The sequence below is a fragment of the Pleurodeles waltl genome, chromosome 9 (genome assembly GCF_031143425.1).
Source record: "Pleurodeles waltl isolate 20211129_DDA chromosome 9, aPleWal1.hap1.20221129, whole genome shotgun sequence".
In the NCBI taxonomy this organism is placed as follows: domain Eukaryota; kingdom Metazoa; phylum Chordata; class Amphibia; order Caudata; family Salamandridae; genus Pleurodeles; species Pleurodeles waltl.
Genome location: NC_090448.1, coordinates 106,405,470 through 106,423,668, shown reverse-complemented (window position 1 = coordinate 106,423,668; position 18,199 = coordinate 106,405,470).

Here is an 18,199-nt window from a genome sequence, read left to right as displayed (position 1 = left end):
AAAACTCTTGTTTCTACAGTGAATACATCGTCAATAATATGTTTTGATTCTTCACTTTACATTAAAAATGTTAAGGCACCAAGTATATGATGTCAACTACATATTTTATTGCTACTGTAACTTGGAGAGGTGAAGCCAAAAATTATTCTGTTAGGAATCTCCCTCTGATGGCAAATCACGCAATCACAATCAAGATAAGACTCTTATCAGATGGACTAGTGAAACCCTCATAAGTTTAATGTATTTTCAGTTTGCACTACTCCAGATGTTTCATCTCATCATAATATCGACATTGTCTCTCCTCCGACTCTATGGCGGTCATTCTGACCCTGGCGGTTGAAAACCGCCAGGGCAGAGTGCTGCGGAAGCACCGCCAACAGGCTGGCGGTGCTTCATGGGCAATTCTGACCGCGGCGGTAAAGCCGCGGTCAGAAAAGGGCTGCCGGCGGTTTCCCACCGGTTTACCCCTGCCCCAAAGAATCCTCCATGGCGGCGCTGCTCGCAGCACCGCCATGGGGATTCCGACCCCCTTCCCGCCATCCTGGTCCTGGCGGTAAAAACCGCGAGGAACAGGATGGCGGGAATGGGTGTTGTGGGGCCCCTGGGGGCCCTGCACTGCCCATGCCACAGGCATGGGCAGTGCAGGGGCCCCCTAACAGGGCCTCATAATGATTTTCAGTGTCTGCCTAGCAGACACTGAAAATCGCGACGGGTGCCACTGCACCCGTCGCACACCAGCAACTCCGCCGGCTCCATTCGGAGCCGGCTTCATCGTTGCTGGGGCTTTCCCGCTGGGCGGGTGGGCGGCCTTTTGGCGGTCGCCCGCCCGTACAGCGGGATAGTCAGAATGACCGCTGCGGTCCACCTGCCGGGGTCGGATTGAGACCCTATGTCTTCTCTCTTTCTCTTTCACCCCCTCCTGGCTTGCATCCTCTTATACACCTTAAACATCACAACTAGAGATATCACACACAGACCAATGATCACAAGTGGTCTCAAATTTGAAACCAACATTCCACTTCCACATTTCCAAACCGTGTTCCAACTAGAGCAAAACCATTTCCAATTGCTCTACAAGCACCTGTTGCTTCTCTCTCCTCCACACTTTCCTTCAAACCCAAAATGTCCTTGATATATGCCTTCAAATCTTTGTTCTTGTAAATTATGTAGGTCCAACACCGCTGGACCTTTAACATTCTGCAGACTCTGTCCTCTTTGGCGAGGAGAATGTCTAACACAAGAAGATTTTGCAAAACCATGGATCTCACAGCTACCATTTCAGAATCTACAATCAATACGTCTCCTGCTGTACTGGTGGGCAGATTGCCTACTATGGCAAACAGCTTTCTAATCCTTATATCCTTTAAAGTGACATGTATAGATGGAAGCATTGCACCAAAGAATTCTCGCGCTACTTCTCCAGCACTAGCACTGCATTTAAGTCTTGAAGTCATTTCCCGTACAGCACCTTCAAAATGTTTCATGTTAGAAATGGGGTCTCTGGTTTGCAGTCAGTTTGCACTCTGCTCAAGCAGGTAGCATCACTCTAGTCAGGGCAATGGAGATACACACTCAACATAACCATTGCTCACCCCTTTGGTAGCTTTGCACAAGCACTCAGGCTTATCTCAAATTCAATTTGTAAAGTATTTCCATCAAAATACGCAGTAATACATTGAAAGCACTACACTATAGGCACCACACCAGTTTAGAATAATAGGTACTATTTATCTAAATCAAACAAGAATAAAATAACAAAAATGCAACATACACAATTCAAGATATGAATTTTCCAAAGAATAAGAGTCTTACTCCATAGAAAACAATGGGCACGTTGTTGCTACAAAAAGTACCTGGTTTGCATCAAAAATAAAGCCGCACAGGCGAGTGTGAATCGGAAAAGTCAGTGATGCGTTGATTTCTTACTCGCAAGTAAGGCCATGCTTCGTTTCTTCTCCGGTCAGGTAGAAGACGCGTTGTTTTTCTCCCCAGCAAGAGAGCGATGTGTCAATTTCCGGACAGGGCACCTCGGATCAGCGAAGGTTCCCAAAGACCACGACAACCAGCAATGATGCATGAGAAATCCAGTCACACGGTGTTGGGAAACCATGCTGCACAGGAATTGTGTCATTATCAGCATCCGCAAGCGAGTGTCACATCATTCATCCAGCCATGGTGCATCGATCTCCCAGCCACGATGCAGATGGAGCATCCATTTTAGCCGCTAAGCGAGTGGCGCGCCGTTTATCAGCCATGTTGCAGGTGGTGCATCAAAAATGTCCCTGCACGGTGTTCTGTGCGTGAATTTCACTCTTTGTTCTGCCAACTACACCTTGCAGAGGAAGTCTTTGATGTCCCTGAGACTTCAAAACAGGAGGCAAATTCAGTTCAAGCCCTTGGAAATTTTTCACAAGCAGGAATATACCACAAAGTCCAGTCTTTGTCCTCTTTCAGGCAGAAGCAGCAGTTGAAGGTCAACCCAGCAAAGCACAGTCACAGGCAAAGGGGCAGTCCTCCTCCTCTAGCTCTTCAGCTCTTCTCCTTGGCAGAGGTTCCTCTTGGTTCCAGAAGTGATCTTAAAGAAAGCTAAAGTCTGGGGGTTTGGATCCACTAATTATACCCTTTCTGCCTTTGAAGTAGGCAAGCGTCAATTGAAAGTTGCTTTTATTTACAGGATCCTGCCTTCCCCAGGCCAGGCCCCAGACACACATCATGGGGTTGGAAATTGCATTGTGCAAAGGCAGGCACAGCCCATTTAGGTATATGTGACCATTCCTCCCTCCACTCCATCCCAGATGGGTCATCAGGATATGTAGGCTACACTCCAGCTCCCTTTGTGTCACTGTCTAGAGGAGATTCACAAACAGGCCAACTGTCAGTCTGAACCAGACAGGGAATCCACAAACATGCAGAGTCACAGAATGGTTTAAGCAAGAAACTGCCTACTTTCTAAAAGTGGCATTTTCAAACTAACAATCTAAAAACCAACTTCACTAACAGATTTATTTTTCAATTGTGAGTTCAGAGACCTGAAACTCCATTTTTCTATCTGCTCTCAAAGGGAAACTGCACTTTAAGGATATTTAAATGCAGCCCCCATGTTTACCTGTGAGAGAGATAGGCCTTGCAACAGTGAAAAACAAATTTAGCAGTATTTCACTGTTAGGACATGTACATGTCCTATCTGTAACATACACTGCACCCTGCCCATGGGGCTTCCTAAGGCCTACCTTAGGGGTGCCTTACATGTTTAAAGAGGGAAGGTTTAGGCCTGGCAAGTGGGTACACTGGCCAAGTTGAATTGGCAGTTTAAAAACTGCACACAGAGACACTGCAGTGACAGGTCTGAGCCATGTTTACATGGCTAATTATGTGGGTGGCACATTCAGTGCTGTAGGCCCATTAGTAGCATTTATTTTGCAGGCCCTAGGCACCTCTAGTGCACTTTGCTAAGGACTTACTAGTAAATCAAATATGCCAGTTGTGGGAAAGTCAATTATACATATAATTTCACGTAGGGAGCACTTGCTCTTTAGCAGTGGTCAGCAGTTGTAAAGTGCCCAGAGTAACAAAAACAGCAAAAACGGAGTCCAGCACACAGCAACAACCTGGGAGGTAGATGCAAAAAGTTAGGGGAGACCATGCCAAGGATGCCAGGTCTAACATTCCACATGATACATCCCGAGCATCCAATTCCTCTGGAGATTTGAAATATGACAGTTCTCCCCAAACTTTAGAAACCCCAAGGATAACAGGAACTTCTCTGTACAAAAAACAAACTCCAGTTTCCTCTAACCTCAAATGTGTGGTTACATTTACTCCTTCCCATGAATATAGTGTAAACTGTAGATTTAGCTGCCTGTATGCACAGCTTCCCCTTTATGTTTCCAATCCAAAGGCAATGCTGGTAAATTTCCTGCACTTGACACTCAATTTCTTCCTTAGTCGATTTATGCTGACTCTTAGGTTCCTTCTCTGCCTTCGACTTGGACTCCAAGTCTCTTCTCTTTTCTATAACTAAATTAAGAAATGTCTTCTCAACATCTGTCAAACTACAAGTCAAATCGTTTTGATGAGCATAGACAGTATCTAATATTGAGGGGGAATCTAAAGAACATTGCAATTATCCCTATCTCCTTAGGAGTGAGAGGATGATTCAAATGGTCTTGTTAACGCGTCCCTTTATGACTAATTAACTCACTTCGGGACTCGTTTTAGGCCAATGAATCTTTTGACTATGATTGAAGACACCGTAGGACGAGATAACTAATCAGCATGTCAATCAATAGATCAATAACGTCATCAATATTTACCAGAAAAAGACAATTCAAATTAGTCAAAGACATTCATAAAACGCAGAAACCACCATGACCTTTCAGTCATGAATAACCACACCAGTTTAGTATGAATTTTTGTGATATTTATTCCCTATTGATTACAATTCTACTAGTAAGTTTATTAATCTCAAAACCAAGAAACACATTAGCATAGTCACAATATAGCAACTCTGATAAGATTTCATCAAAGCAAGAATCACGAATTTTAGAATATAGCACGACGTCAACATAGGTTATCCTTAGCAGAGTAACATTAGCGCATTATTCAACAAAGCATAAATTCAGTCATTTGTCTATTTGCGTATGTTTAGTGAACCCCTTAACTAACCTCGAATTAGCATTGGCATTTTGGGCTTCATGCAAAACAATTTAGCAACACCAATTTCAAAAACATCTAACTATGGTCTCTGTCAAAAGAAGCAGTTGGTACCTAGAAAGGAAAAGCAAACAGACAATCACAATTTCATTGTCATATAGTTACCCTCCATATTGGGTCAGGACTCAGATTCAGTCTTCGTCCTCAGGACAGCAGTTGATTCGCCATCAGCCAGGAATTCAGCAAGTCGGGTATAGGGGCACTTCCCTCATAAGGAGGTAAAGTGTAAACGGGCAATCTAAGGCAAGAATGGTTTTAAGAACCAAACAGCAAAGTCTCTATGTAGAGTGACAAAGTGTCTGGGTCATAGCAAATCGCATCAGCATTTCCCCCTCCTCTATCTCCTAGTCGCCTATTCTAATTCACTTTCTTGTGTCAAGGGTTTTTATCCCATTTTTGTTGTACAGTCCCCTAGTTCTTCATTGGTTGAGGGGTTGCACCCCACTAACTCCCTCCAATAGAGTTTCAATTAGCTCATCAAATTTGTCACCCCATAACAGTTCTCACGTAGTTTATTGGACCTTATGATTGACATCTTCAGTGGGTAGAATGTCCGGTATGATTTCATACTCTCGTGGTCCTTTGCACATCTTCAGTCAGTGGCTCCATTGTCTGTACCGGTTCAGGCGACCTTGCACCTGTAAGTAGTCTACATTGTTGCATTCAGCAAGAATGTTTCACTAAGCAAGTCGAATTTCATGAGAACGGATCTACTACAGTTACATTCATCTTCTAGCTTTGGAAAAACAAGAGTTCATGTCCTTCAGCAAGTCAGCACACTGCACGTACCGCCGCGGTCAGAAACGGGAAACCGGCGGTGTCCCGCCGGTTTCCCGCTGCCCTGGGGAATCCTCCATGGCGGCGCTGCAGGCAGCGCCGCCATGGGGATTCCGACCCCCTTACCGCCAGCCTGGTTCTGGCGGTTTTGACCGCCAGAACCTGGCTGGCGGTAACGGGTGTCGTGGGGCCCCTGGGGGCCCCTGCAGTGCCCATGCCAATGGCATGGGCACTGCAGGGGCCCCCTAACAGGGCCCCACCAAGATATTCAGTGTCTGCCAAGCAGACACTGAAAATCGCGACAGGTGCAACTGCACCCGTCGCAACCCTTCCACTCCGCCGGCTCCATTCGGAGCCGGCATCCTCATGGAAGGGGGTTTCCCGCTGGGCTGGCGGGTGGCCTTCTGGTGGTCGCCCGCCAGCCCAGCAGGAAAGTCAGAATTACCGCGGCGGTCTTTTGACCGCGCAGCGGTATTCTGACGGCGGGACTTTGGCGGGCGGCCTCCGCCGCCCGTCAAAGTCAGAATGACCGCCTTAATATGAAACCAGGCAGCTAGGCCTCGACTCATGCTAACTAAGGCCTAATGATTTATTAGCATAACTTCAACATATAACCTTTTAATATTAGTGCAAAATCATATTTTGATATATTATTTCATCATTATTAGTCATTTTCATTAGTCCACATATATATTGGCGGCCCTGTGGGCACATTTCAAACACGCGTTTAGCAAAAACATATTAATACATTTTCTATGCGGCATTATTATACATTAGTTCATAAACATTTTATGTTAATATTGATTATATAAGCTACGCTCTCTCACTCTAATGTGGGAATTTCTGAAAGAACTAAGGGCCATATGTACGAAAGCTTTTTCCCATAGACACAGAATGGGTAAAATCCTTTTGTACATATGGCCCTAAATCACAATTCGATACATAATACTGGAATTGTTCTGCCCCATAAAACAAACTCAACATAAGGCTAGTAACACTACATATCATCGGAATATGATGGTTTGTGATACCTTCTGCAGCTGATGCACATAATTGCATGCAGACATAGCTATTCCTTGTGTCTATAGTGTCAATGTATTTATAAAGCAATTTAAAATAAGCTTCTGAAGACTAATCTCCTCTAGATGTGTCTACATGTATTTCTTTATCATCTAGTGAATGCAGACTACTGACAATAGGATGTTTTAGGGAGAACTGTAGATCTGGTCTCCACTAAACTAGAAGGTGTAGGGATACAGTCCTACTAACAAAAAAATCAATACTACAACTTCAATTAATAACACCCCTGCTATTATGTACCTACTTATAATATGGTTATTAGTTTCCATAACTTCTCTAAAATCAGACCGTTGAGTGTAAAATTGCAGCAGCAGAGTCTCCTCTGTCAGTTTCCCCCTATGCAAATAGCCAAAGAAAGTTCAACAAATATAATGATTTTATTTGCAAAGTCTTTGTGAGACTTCCTTAGCCCTACTCTATCTTCTTCTAAATAACACCCTTACACTCGTTCAGCTGCATCTGGCTGCGGTAATCGTATTAATTCTCTAACAAAGTCAGTTCAAAGGTCTTTAATATATACACAGTTCAGAAACCACATTAATAACAAATAGAGTCAGTCTATTTAGTGGCAAGGTAATTTAAAAACACACTCCAGCCACAAAGTTCAATTGAGGGAGCTTCAGTTGGATTTGCACAGTTACTCTCAAAATCCCCAAATTCTACCTCTGTGACATTAGCAACAAATGATGTCCATTCAGTTGAAGAGTGCCTTCGACAAGGGACCCTTGCTCTTTTCAACCTCCTTAGTGGAGACCCCTCATCCTTGCTAATACTCAGGCCAGAATCCTCACTATAATTTGGAATAGTTTAAGGTACACGTCCCTCAGACAGACTCAAGGTCACATTTAAGAAAAATATTGCTGCACATGTGGGCCCCATAGCGCCCCCCTACCGCCACCGTGTCTGCGCCATATTTAAAATATGGAGCATCATGGCAGTAACTAGGGGACTAGCGTCAGAATTTTTGATGCTAGCTGGTGTCTTGCAGGATTAGCATCAAATATTCTGACGCTAATCCTGCAAAGCACCCAGAGGCCCATTGTTCAGCAATGGAAGCCTCCTTTTAATGCCTGCTTTAAGCAGGCATTAAACGTGCCAAAAATGGTGCAAGGAAATCTCTTTTGCGCCATTTTCTGGCCCGCTAATGGGGGAACGTATCCTTTGCATACATTATACCTGGCAGAGGCATAATGTACCTCAAAGGGTTACAAAGTGGTGCAATGCATGCATTGTGCCACTTTGTAAATATGGCGTGATGTTTTTGACCTTCTAATGCCACAGTAGCTTACAAAATTATGCTATTGTGGCGTTAGAATGGGGCTAGAGGCTCTTAAATATGCCCCTCAGTCTTTCTTCTGCCTTGCACCAAAATTACATAGGGCCATATGTACCAACGCATTTTCCCATAGACACAGAATGGGTAAAACCCTTTGATACATCTGGTCAATAGTGTGTTAAAATTAAGCCCTAGTCAAGCTACTTTAGTTAATTATTGTCAATGTGCACTTCCAATACACAATTATAAGTATACTCATAATGCCAGGATAAATGTAAAACGTGAATAAATGAACTCATGATTACATATGCAATATACTTACAATAAATGCAATATATCCAAACCCAAGTGTACATGTGAATGAATGAGAACTGCAAAGCTTCATGTTAAAATTAAACATTAAAACACACATCTATATATACACCTCTGGTTTCTAGAGTGAGTATACCTCCAACAATACATGTTGATGCTTCTCTTTACTTTAAGAAATGTTAAGGCACACAGAGTATATGATGCTGGCTACACAGTTTTACTGCTGCTACTACATGGAGGGGGGAAGCCAAAACTTATGCTGCTCCATGTGCAAATAGAACACATCTCTTGGTAGGTGACAGCCATCAACCATCACGTTTGGCGCAGCATGGTCATAAGACTGAGAGAAAGATCCAATAGGTTGGTAGTCCGGCAGTGGCATCCAGAGATGGTCACAGAAGGCCACCACTACTTATTTCAACCCAGTAGCAGTATCAGGCATCTCAAGGATGGAATCACAAACCACAGAGAGTCGAGATCCTCTGCATATGTAGGTACAGACCACAAGCCTAGCAGAGGACTGGGCCAGCAATAGCAGAGCAGTGGGAAATGACAAGGTAGTACCTGCATATTGTAAAGGAGGTATTCCTCCTATGTGCTATCCATTGCCAAAGAAGGACTAAAGAATTGCACCATTCCTGCACCGTGCTGAGCCCGGCAGGCAGCTCTGAATCCCTCGAGGGCTCCAGTCTCCCCTCGACGAGTGGTATGCAGGCATCAAACTCAAAAATCTGTGACCCCGTTCTTGCACAGCATAAGTGATTCAGCTCCACTGATCACAGACACAAAGACACAGGCATTAATCAGGGGCTGGCACTAACTAAGGCTTGCTAACACAGATGTGACCATAGCAGGTACACTTATTTCCTGCCAGAATATTGGCTTCAGGCAGACCTGGCGGTGAATACAATGTCCATGGTTCTGGATCGAAGCCCCCCCTCTGCCTTCAGCCTTGCAAGTCTGATAGATTCCAATCTCTAGACAACATTCGAAGTGCAGCAGCGCCTGCTCCATTACGGTGGATGGGGATCCACTCTTCAAGTTATTATCACATGGGGGAGTGTCTTCTCTACTTAAAAAAAGAAGCTTTGTTTGTAGTTGCTTAAGCAATTAGCTCAGTTTTACAACATTTTGATAGGTCTGGAGAACCATAAGCTTGCTCATTCCCTTGGTCTTATACGGGACGCACCTCAAACAAGCCAGAAAAACAAAGGTGTTAGACTGCTTTGATCTCCTGAAGGAGAGCGAGGGGAAGCAGTGTTGGCAAAACTGATATTCTTCAGAAGCCTAGAGCCTATGCTACCAACTTTGCATTATTACATCATTTGTTGCTGTCAGCCCATAGAACCAAAAGTCTTGTTGTCAGTCGCAGCTCGTGGGGCGCAGAAGGGGCCGGGCGGCGCACAAAGGGGTGGCAAAGGGAATAACGTTAAACTTTTTTTTTTTAAAACACTCACCTGAACGATGTGCGCTGCTCCGCTCCTCCATCTCCTTTGTCTCGTTGCTGCAGGCACAGGCTCCCAACCTGCCCTGCAGGCAATCCTGATGCTGCTATGGGCAGCATCAGGATTGGCTTGGAGCCTGTGCATGCTCTCTCCAGCCCAGCAACTGTGTTGCTGGGCTGGAGAGGGTCTATTGCGCATGTGTGTTTGGCCGGCCCAAGACAAGCTGGCCAAAGACACATGCACTATGAGGGGGAGAGCTCTGCACTCCCCCTCACTGCTCATCACCCCCATTGTCACCCCTTCACAAGAAAACAATAATAAACACAGTTTACTATTGTTTTCTTGTAAAAGGTTTTGCACCTGCTGCTGCTGCTGGGGGGGCACGCTCCTTCGCCCTAATGGTTGAGCTACTCCTGCTTGTTGTGCCTCCTACATATCCCACCTACATGCTGCCGGACAAAGGAGATTGACTTGATAATTCCGAAGCAAGGTTGACTAGCGAGTCTGATGTTAGTTTATGCAGGTAATTAGAGAACAGTGAACATCTCTGTGTTTAATGAGATGATCTGCTGATGCCTTTTCACATAACTATTTCTGTTCAGTGAAAAGCTTTGTACAGTTTGAGGAGCAGTAGCTTTGGCAGTGGATTAGAGACAATGCAGAAATAGACAGACATGAGTTATATCGATTTAGAATTTCACAGTGCTTTAAATAGTCCTGTATAAACTTCCAATGCCTTGATGCTGAACAGTTTTCAATTCTTCCCATAGTCGGGAATGTGAATTTGACAAAGTCTTAGTCACCCTGAGCAAATAGATCCCAGTGTAAATTGTATGTGTGTTCACACTATAATGCTATGTTGCATATAAAGGTTGTTTTTCTAGCAAAAATTATTTCCAATCTACTAGTAATGTGCAAATGTCCTCTGTATCCCCGCTTTCCCATTTCCTTCCCACTACCCTTATTTATCTGTTACTGACCCACGTTAGGCCTATGAACTGTACAGTTTGCAAATAGGAGGCATTTGTGTGCGCGTGTCTGTGCTTTCTTGTACACCATTTTACCTGGTGATATTACAGTTGGGATCTTATCTGTTTTAAATGTAATCTCCCACTGCCGAGTAAGTACACAGGTAAGCAAAGAGACCAAGAAAAAGGACCAAACGGTCCTAGATGGCAGCTCAAACTCCATAAGTATGATTTTCTTGGCTGTTCTGCTGAGAGCTTTTCATAGCATGGCTTGAAGCTTCAGCGGGACCACAAACCAACAAACCCAGCACTAAGGAGCTAATTTCTTCAGAATTGCCTTGCTCTGCGGGCATTTTTTTTAACTTTCATAAAAGCTGTGAGACCAAATGAAAATCTTTGCAATAGGGTCAATGGTATTTGGCGCAATGAGTTTGTTCTGCATGTGTATATCATAACCATGCTGTAAAAATCACCCTCCACACCATTTTCCACATGCACTTTTACTTTTGGCTCAGGTTCTGAAGATGGCCAGCCCCCAACATTCAGAACTAGGCCCTCCTCCAAAAGACTGGGTCTGCATGGGGCATAGCTAAGTCAGTGAAATATAATCTCAAATTCCTCAATCAAAAAGCAGTGGGCTTCAGATCAGGGCGGTGAAATGACCAAGGTTTTGTATGCTGAAAGTTCCAAAGAGTAGTAAATTTGCACCAAATTAAGGAGTACTTCTATGGGTGCAGATTTACTACTCCTTTTGCAAACTGGTCAATACATATAGTTAAGGTGCTGATGCAAAAAACTGAATGTTAGCCCCTTAGCTGCTGAGCCCCCCCCCCCCATGCTGAGCTCTTCTTTGGCTATTTGTGGTAGTTCGCGCTTAGGCCTTCACACCTTTATGTCCACATAACCTATCTACACCAAATTTGCGTCCTTTTTTTCCAACATCCTAAGGATTCTAAATGTACCCAGAGTTTTTGGGTTCTCCTAGAGGAGACCCAGAAATTACCCAAAATACAGCTAAAAAAATGTTTTCAGAAAAATGGGGAAATGGGCGGCAGAAAAAAGCATGTGTTTTTTTCCCTGAAAGTGGCACCAACCCAGCTTTCAAGAACGGGCAGACTTGAATCAGATATCCATATTTTTCATTTTTCAACACAATTTTGGCATTTTACTGGGACCTACCAAATTTTCACTATTTTTGGTGCTTTCTGTCTCCTTCCAGTTAGTGACAGAAATGGGTGTGAAACCAATGCTGGATCCCAAACAGCTAACCAATTCTGAAAAGCAGACAAAATGCTGAATCCAGCAAGGGGTCATTTGTGTAGATCCTTCACTGTTTTCCTACAGAAAGTAACAGCTAAAATAAAAAAATATTGAAATTGAGGCAAAAAAATGAGCCATTTCTGTCAAAGTTTTCTTCTATAACTTTTTCCCGCTATGGCAGATATTTAATAGCAATATATTGTTATGTCTGCTGGACTCTTATGATTGTGGGGATATATAGAGCTTGTATGTTCATCAACAACCCTAGGTACCCAGAGCCAATAAATGAGCTGCACCTTTCAATGGGTTTTTATTGTATACCGGATCTACAGCAATTCATTTGGTGAAATGTAAAGAGTCAAAAATAGATATCAAGGAAACCTTTGTATTTCCAAATGGGCACAAGATAAGGTGTTGAGAAGCAGTGGTTATTTGCACATCTCTGAATTCCAGGGTCCCCATACTAGCATGAGAATTACAGTGCATTTCTCAAATAGACTTCTTTTTTACACACTGTCCTACATTTTGAAGGAAAAAATGTAGAGAAACGGCAATAACACTTGTTCTTCTATTCTGTTTTCCCCAAGTCTCCTGATAAAAATGGTGCCTCACTTGTGTGGGTTGGCCTACTTCCTGGGTCAGGAAACGCAACATGGACACATCACATTTTTACATTGAAATCTAACGTGTTTTTTGGAAAGAGCCTAGCTGTGGATTTTGGCCTCAAGCTCAGCCAGCACCTAGTGAAACCTACTAAACCTGTGATTTTTTTTTAACTTAGACACCTAGGGAAATCCAGGATGGGGTGACTTGTGGGGCTCTCACCGGGTTCTGTAACCCTAGAACTCACTTGTGTGCGTAGGCCTAATGCTCGTGTCAGGAAATGTCTCAAAACACAACGTGGACACATCACATTTTCTCAAAGAAAACTGACCTGTTTTTTGCAAAGTGCCTAGCTGTGGATTTTGCCCTCTTGTTCAGCCGGCACCAAGGGAAACCTAGCAAACTTATACATTTTTGAAAACTATATATTTAGGGAAATTCAGAATGGGGTGACTTGTGGGGCTCACACCACGTTCTGTTACTGAGAATCCTTTGCAAACCTCAAAATCTCGCAAAAAAAGAAAAAAAACTTTTTCCTCAAATTTCGGTGATAGAAAATTCTGGAGTTTGAGAGGAGCCCCACATTTCCTTCCACCCAGCATTCCCCAAGTCTCCTGATAAAAATGGTACCTCACTTGTGTGGGTAGGCCTAGTGCCCGTGTCAGGAATGGATCACACAACGATCAATGTGAGTCCTTACATGAGGGCAACTGTTGACCCTGGGGTGATCCATTCCTGACACAGACACTAGGTACAGACACTGAAGTGGGGTAGCGTTTATATCAGGACAGATGAGGAAACACTGGGTGCTAGGAATTTTGTGGATACCAGCATAATACTGTAGTTTGTGTGACAGAAATGGAAGAAAAAATAAAGTTTTTATTCAACATTTCACATTTGCAGGATATTCTGGGTAAGAAAACTTTGGGGAAACCACACAAGTCACACCTCAGTGTACTTCCTCGGGTGTCTAGTTTCCAGAAATGTCTGGGTTTGGTAGGTTTCCCTATATGGCCGCCGAGTCCAGGACCAAAAACGCAGGTGCCTGCCTTACAAAACAAGGTTGTTTTCTGATAGATAATTTTGATGTCTCCACAATGCGATTTGGGCGGTGGAATTTGGGGCTGTACTAAATTGAGAAGCTCCCCAGAGAGCACTCTCTCTGTGCTTACCGCCACATGAACCTGCTCTCTGGGTTGGACTAACCCGCTATTTTCCTACTGCACAGACTGTGCTTGCAAATGCACAGCAGGACTGTCCTCATCACCTCCCTGAGAATCACTGAAAGAGGAGTTGTCAGAAAAATAACTCCCAGAGTCTGCGCCATTGTCCTATTCTTCAGATGCTGTCTCAGTATATGTTGTCTCAGTCTCTGATCCTACGTCAGAGCTGTCCTCTATAATTCGAATTGGGCTTGAGCAGCAGTCATCCAATAAGACACCATCTCTTCTCCCGGCTAAACTCTTGCTCTAAAACACTAGCCTATGTAGACAGTCACAAAATTGCTGGTGTGTGTGTGTGTGATGCGTGCAACAGTAAATGTCAGTCACCTTACCTTCGCTTCTTCCCTCAATTAGCACATTCTCTCAAGACACTCAAAAAAACAAAAAGACACACTATTACTTCACCTTGTCACATACCAATCTTCACAGTCTTTAGAACCTCTGGCGCTCAGCCCAACAATCATTATTAGTGGTCCCACTCCCATGACCTCCTCCTCAAATTCCCTCACTACCACCCAGCAAAAGTACCCTTCATCACTCTATAGCCCCCCTTGTACATATATTTAATTAGTATTATAGCGCAGGTAATGGCTGGCTTTACTAATCCACTCAGCTATTTAAAGAAAATACAGATTTGGTCTTTGCAATAGGCAAATAAAACTTCTGTGCTACTTTATAGCATCTAAACTGCCACTAGACACAAGTCAGATCCTTTTCTAGCAGAAACACAATCACAAGAGTTACTTGACTCTTTTAATTTTTTATTGCTGCCTCAAAGCTACAGTTGAAACGCGTCAGTTGAAGTATGTGCATTGGTTTGAAGACACAAGCTGCAACTGCAAGATAACTGGTGGTGAATATATATATATATATATATATAAATATATATATATATATATTTTTTTTTTTGAAGATACAAGATGCAACTGCAAAAGAACTGGTGGTTAATATATATATATATATATATATATATATATATATATATATATATATATATATACACATAGATATATTCACCACCATTTATAAAAGTGATCTCTTTATATATATATATATATATATATATATATATATATATATATATATATATATATATATATATATATATCAAACCAAGGCCCTTTCAGGTTTAGAGTGACGCATAAATTATGCAAAAAACAAAGGAGAACTCCTGGGAAGTTCCCAATTTTAGGTGGAGAGCTGCTCTAGTAAGGAGCACCCTGCAACACCAGCGACACTCTAAATTTGCTCACCTCAAATGTCTGCTTATCTAGCAAAGTTTTTAAGTGTAGGATTAGCACAGTGCTATCCTCACCGAGCTAGACCGTCCACCACCAGAATCAATGCCATGACCAACGTAGCCAACTGGTTTAGAGACAACAGTCTTAACCTCAACTCTGACATGGCAGAAAGTTCTGATCTTTGGGAAGAAAACCTCCATGTAGGACCACAGCTGGTAGCCAGCAGACCTCGGACAAACACACACACCCACAGACCATGCACACAGACTAGGCATCATTCTCCACAGTGAACTGGCCATGAAATAACAAATCAGCAAAGTCGACTTCACAGCTAACTCCAGAAAGACTGTCACTCAGACCCTTGCCACGAGCCACCTCAACTACAGCAATGCTCTCTATGCCAGCATCTCCAACCAGCACCCCAAAAGACTTACATAATGCAGCAGCCAGACTCATTCCGAACCCCCCAAAATGGACCCACATCACCCCACACCTCAGAAACCTCCACTGGCCCCCCATCCAGGAAAGATGCATGCCTACAAAGCTGTACATGTTCAAGGACCAATTTACATCAACCATCAACTCAACTTCCACCTACCCGCAAGACACATGCACTCCACTAGCCCATGCACACAAAACCTGCATCCATCATACCGGCACCGGGGTCGCTCCTACTCCTACATCGCCGCTGTTAGACATGGGGTCTTTGGTTGGCAGTCAGGTTACCTCTTGTCCAAGCAAGGACCGTCACTCTAGCCAGGGCAAAGGAGAAACACACCTGGTTAACCCCCACTCACACCTCTTGTAGCTTGGCACGAGCAGGAAGGCTTATCCCAGAAGCAATGTGTAAAGTATTTGTACCAACACACACAGGAATACCGTGAAAACACTATACATTGGACACCACACTAGTTTAGAAAAATAGTCGATGTGTATCTAAATCAAACAAGACCAAAATGACAAAAATCCAACATACACAAGTCAGGATATGAATTTTCAAAGGAATAAGAGTCTTACTACTTAGAAAACAATGGAAACATTGATTTTACACAAAGTACCTCGTTTGTGTAAAAAATAAAGCCACAGCATGGGCGAGCATGCATCGGATAATTCCTTACTCACAAGTGACGCCGTGTGTAGTTTTCTTCTCCGGTCAGGTCAACGATGCTTCGTTTTTCTCCCTCGCAAGAGAGCAATGCGTTGATTTCTGGATGGGCACCTCGGATCCACGCATGTTCACAATGACTTTGATGCCCAGTGATGATTTGTGAAAAATTCGGTCACACAGAAAACCACACTGCATGGGGTTTGCGTCATTTTCAGCAGCCGCAAGTGGGTGTTGCATTGTTTTTCCAGCCATGATGCGTCAATCTCCCGGCCGCGATGCAAGTGGAGCGTCAATTTCAGCTGCAAAGCAGGTGGCGCGTCATTTATTAGTTGCGTTGCAGATGGAGCTTCGAAAATTTCCCTGCACGGCATTCTGTGCATGGAGTTCATTCCTTGTTCTGCCAACTTCTCCTTTCAAGGGCCAAGGAATTGGATAGGGCACCACTTGGCAGTGAAGGAGACTCAGCAGAGAGTCCAAGTGTTGGCAGAGGAAGCCTTTGATGGCCCTGAGACTTCAAAACAGGAGGCAAGCTCAGTTCAAACCCTTGAAGATTCTTCTCGAACAGAAATGTCCCGTCTTTGTCCCCTTTTACAGGCAGAAGCAGCAACTGCAGGATAGCCCAACAAAACACAGTCACAGGCAGGGGCAGCACTTCTCCTCAGCTCTTCTCCTTGTAAAAGGTTCCTTTGGTTTCAGAAGTAATCTGAATTCTGGGGTTTTGGGTCCAATATTCATAACCCTTTCTGCCTTTGAAGTAGGTAAACTTCAAGGGGAAGTCTCTGTTGTTCACAAGATCCTGACTTGCCCAGGCCAGGCCCCAGACACACACCAGGAGGTTGGAGACTGCATTGTGTGAGGACAGGCACAGCCCTTTCAGGTGTAAGTGACCACTCCTCCCCTCCCCTTAGCCCAGATGGCCCATCGGGATATGCAGGCTACAACCCAGCTCCCTTTGTGTCACTGTCTAGAGGAGATTCACAAACAGCCCAACTATCAGTCTAACCCAGACAGGGAATCCAGAAACAGTCAGAGTCACAGAATGGTTAGAGCAAGAAAATGCCTACTTTCTAAAAGTGGCATTTTCAAGCTAACTATCTAAAAGCCAACTTCACTAACAGATGTATTTTTAAATTGTGAGTCCAGAGACCCCAATCTCTACATTTCAATCTGCTCTCAAAGGGAATCTTCACTTTAAGGATATTTAAAGGCAGCTCCCATGTTAACCTATGAGAAAGATAGTCCTTGCACAGTGAAAACCGAATTTGGCAGTATTTCACTGTTAGGACATGTAAAACACATAAGTACATGTCTCACATTTAACATACTCTGCACCCTGCCCCTGTAGTTACCTGGGGCCTACCGTAGGGGTGCTTTACATGTATGGAAAAGGAAGGTTTAGGACTGGCAAGTGGGTACACTCGCCAAGTTAAATTGGCAGTTTAAAACAGCACACAAAGACACTGAAGTGGCAGGTCTGAGCCATGGTTACTGGGCTACTATTGTGGGTGGCTCAACCAGTTCTGCAGACCCACTAGTAGCATTTGATTTACAGACCCTGGGCACCTCTAGTGCACTTCACTGGGAACTTACTAGTAAATCAAATATGCCAGTCATGGAAAACCAATTACACATGCACTTTACACAGGAGCACTTGCACTTTAGCACTGGTCAGCAGTACCAAAAACAGAGTCCAGCACACAGTCAAAAAATGGGAGGCAGAGTTATAAAAGACAGGGGAGACCACACCAAGGATGCCAGGTTTAATAGCCAGCAAGACCTGGAACGACTACTCCCCAATCTTTGAGCAGCACCCTCCCTAGCAGATTTCAGGAAAAAACTAAAGACCTGGCTCTTCGACATTGACGTTGCACCAAGAAACTTCCAGATACTGTTATATGTAAGTGTTGCGCTGTACAAATACTGATTGATTGATGTCAGTCTATCACTAAGATCTATATCATGAGTCTGTGCAACGGACATTCTTTTTGCCTTGCCAGTGAGGAAATTGCTCCTGTGACCTAGCCACTCACTGTTCCCAGCCTTTTTATGTTCTGTGCAAGTACATTTCATCCCAGTGAAGCAGCACTGTGCTAAAGCATCATAACATACTCTATACCACCAGGGCAGTGTCATGTCCCTAGTCCAATGTGTCTTCCTGGCCTCGTTGTGCTAAAGCATCATGGAAATACTCTA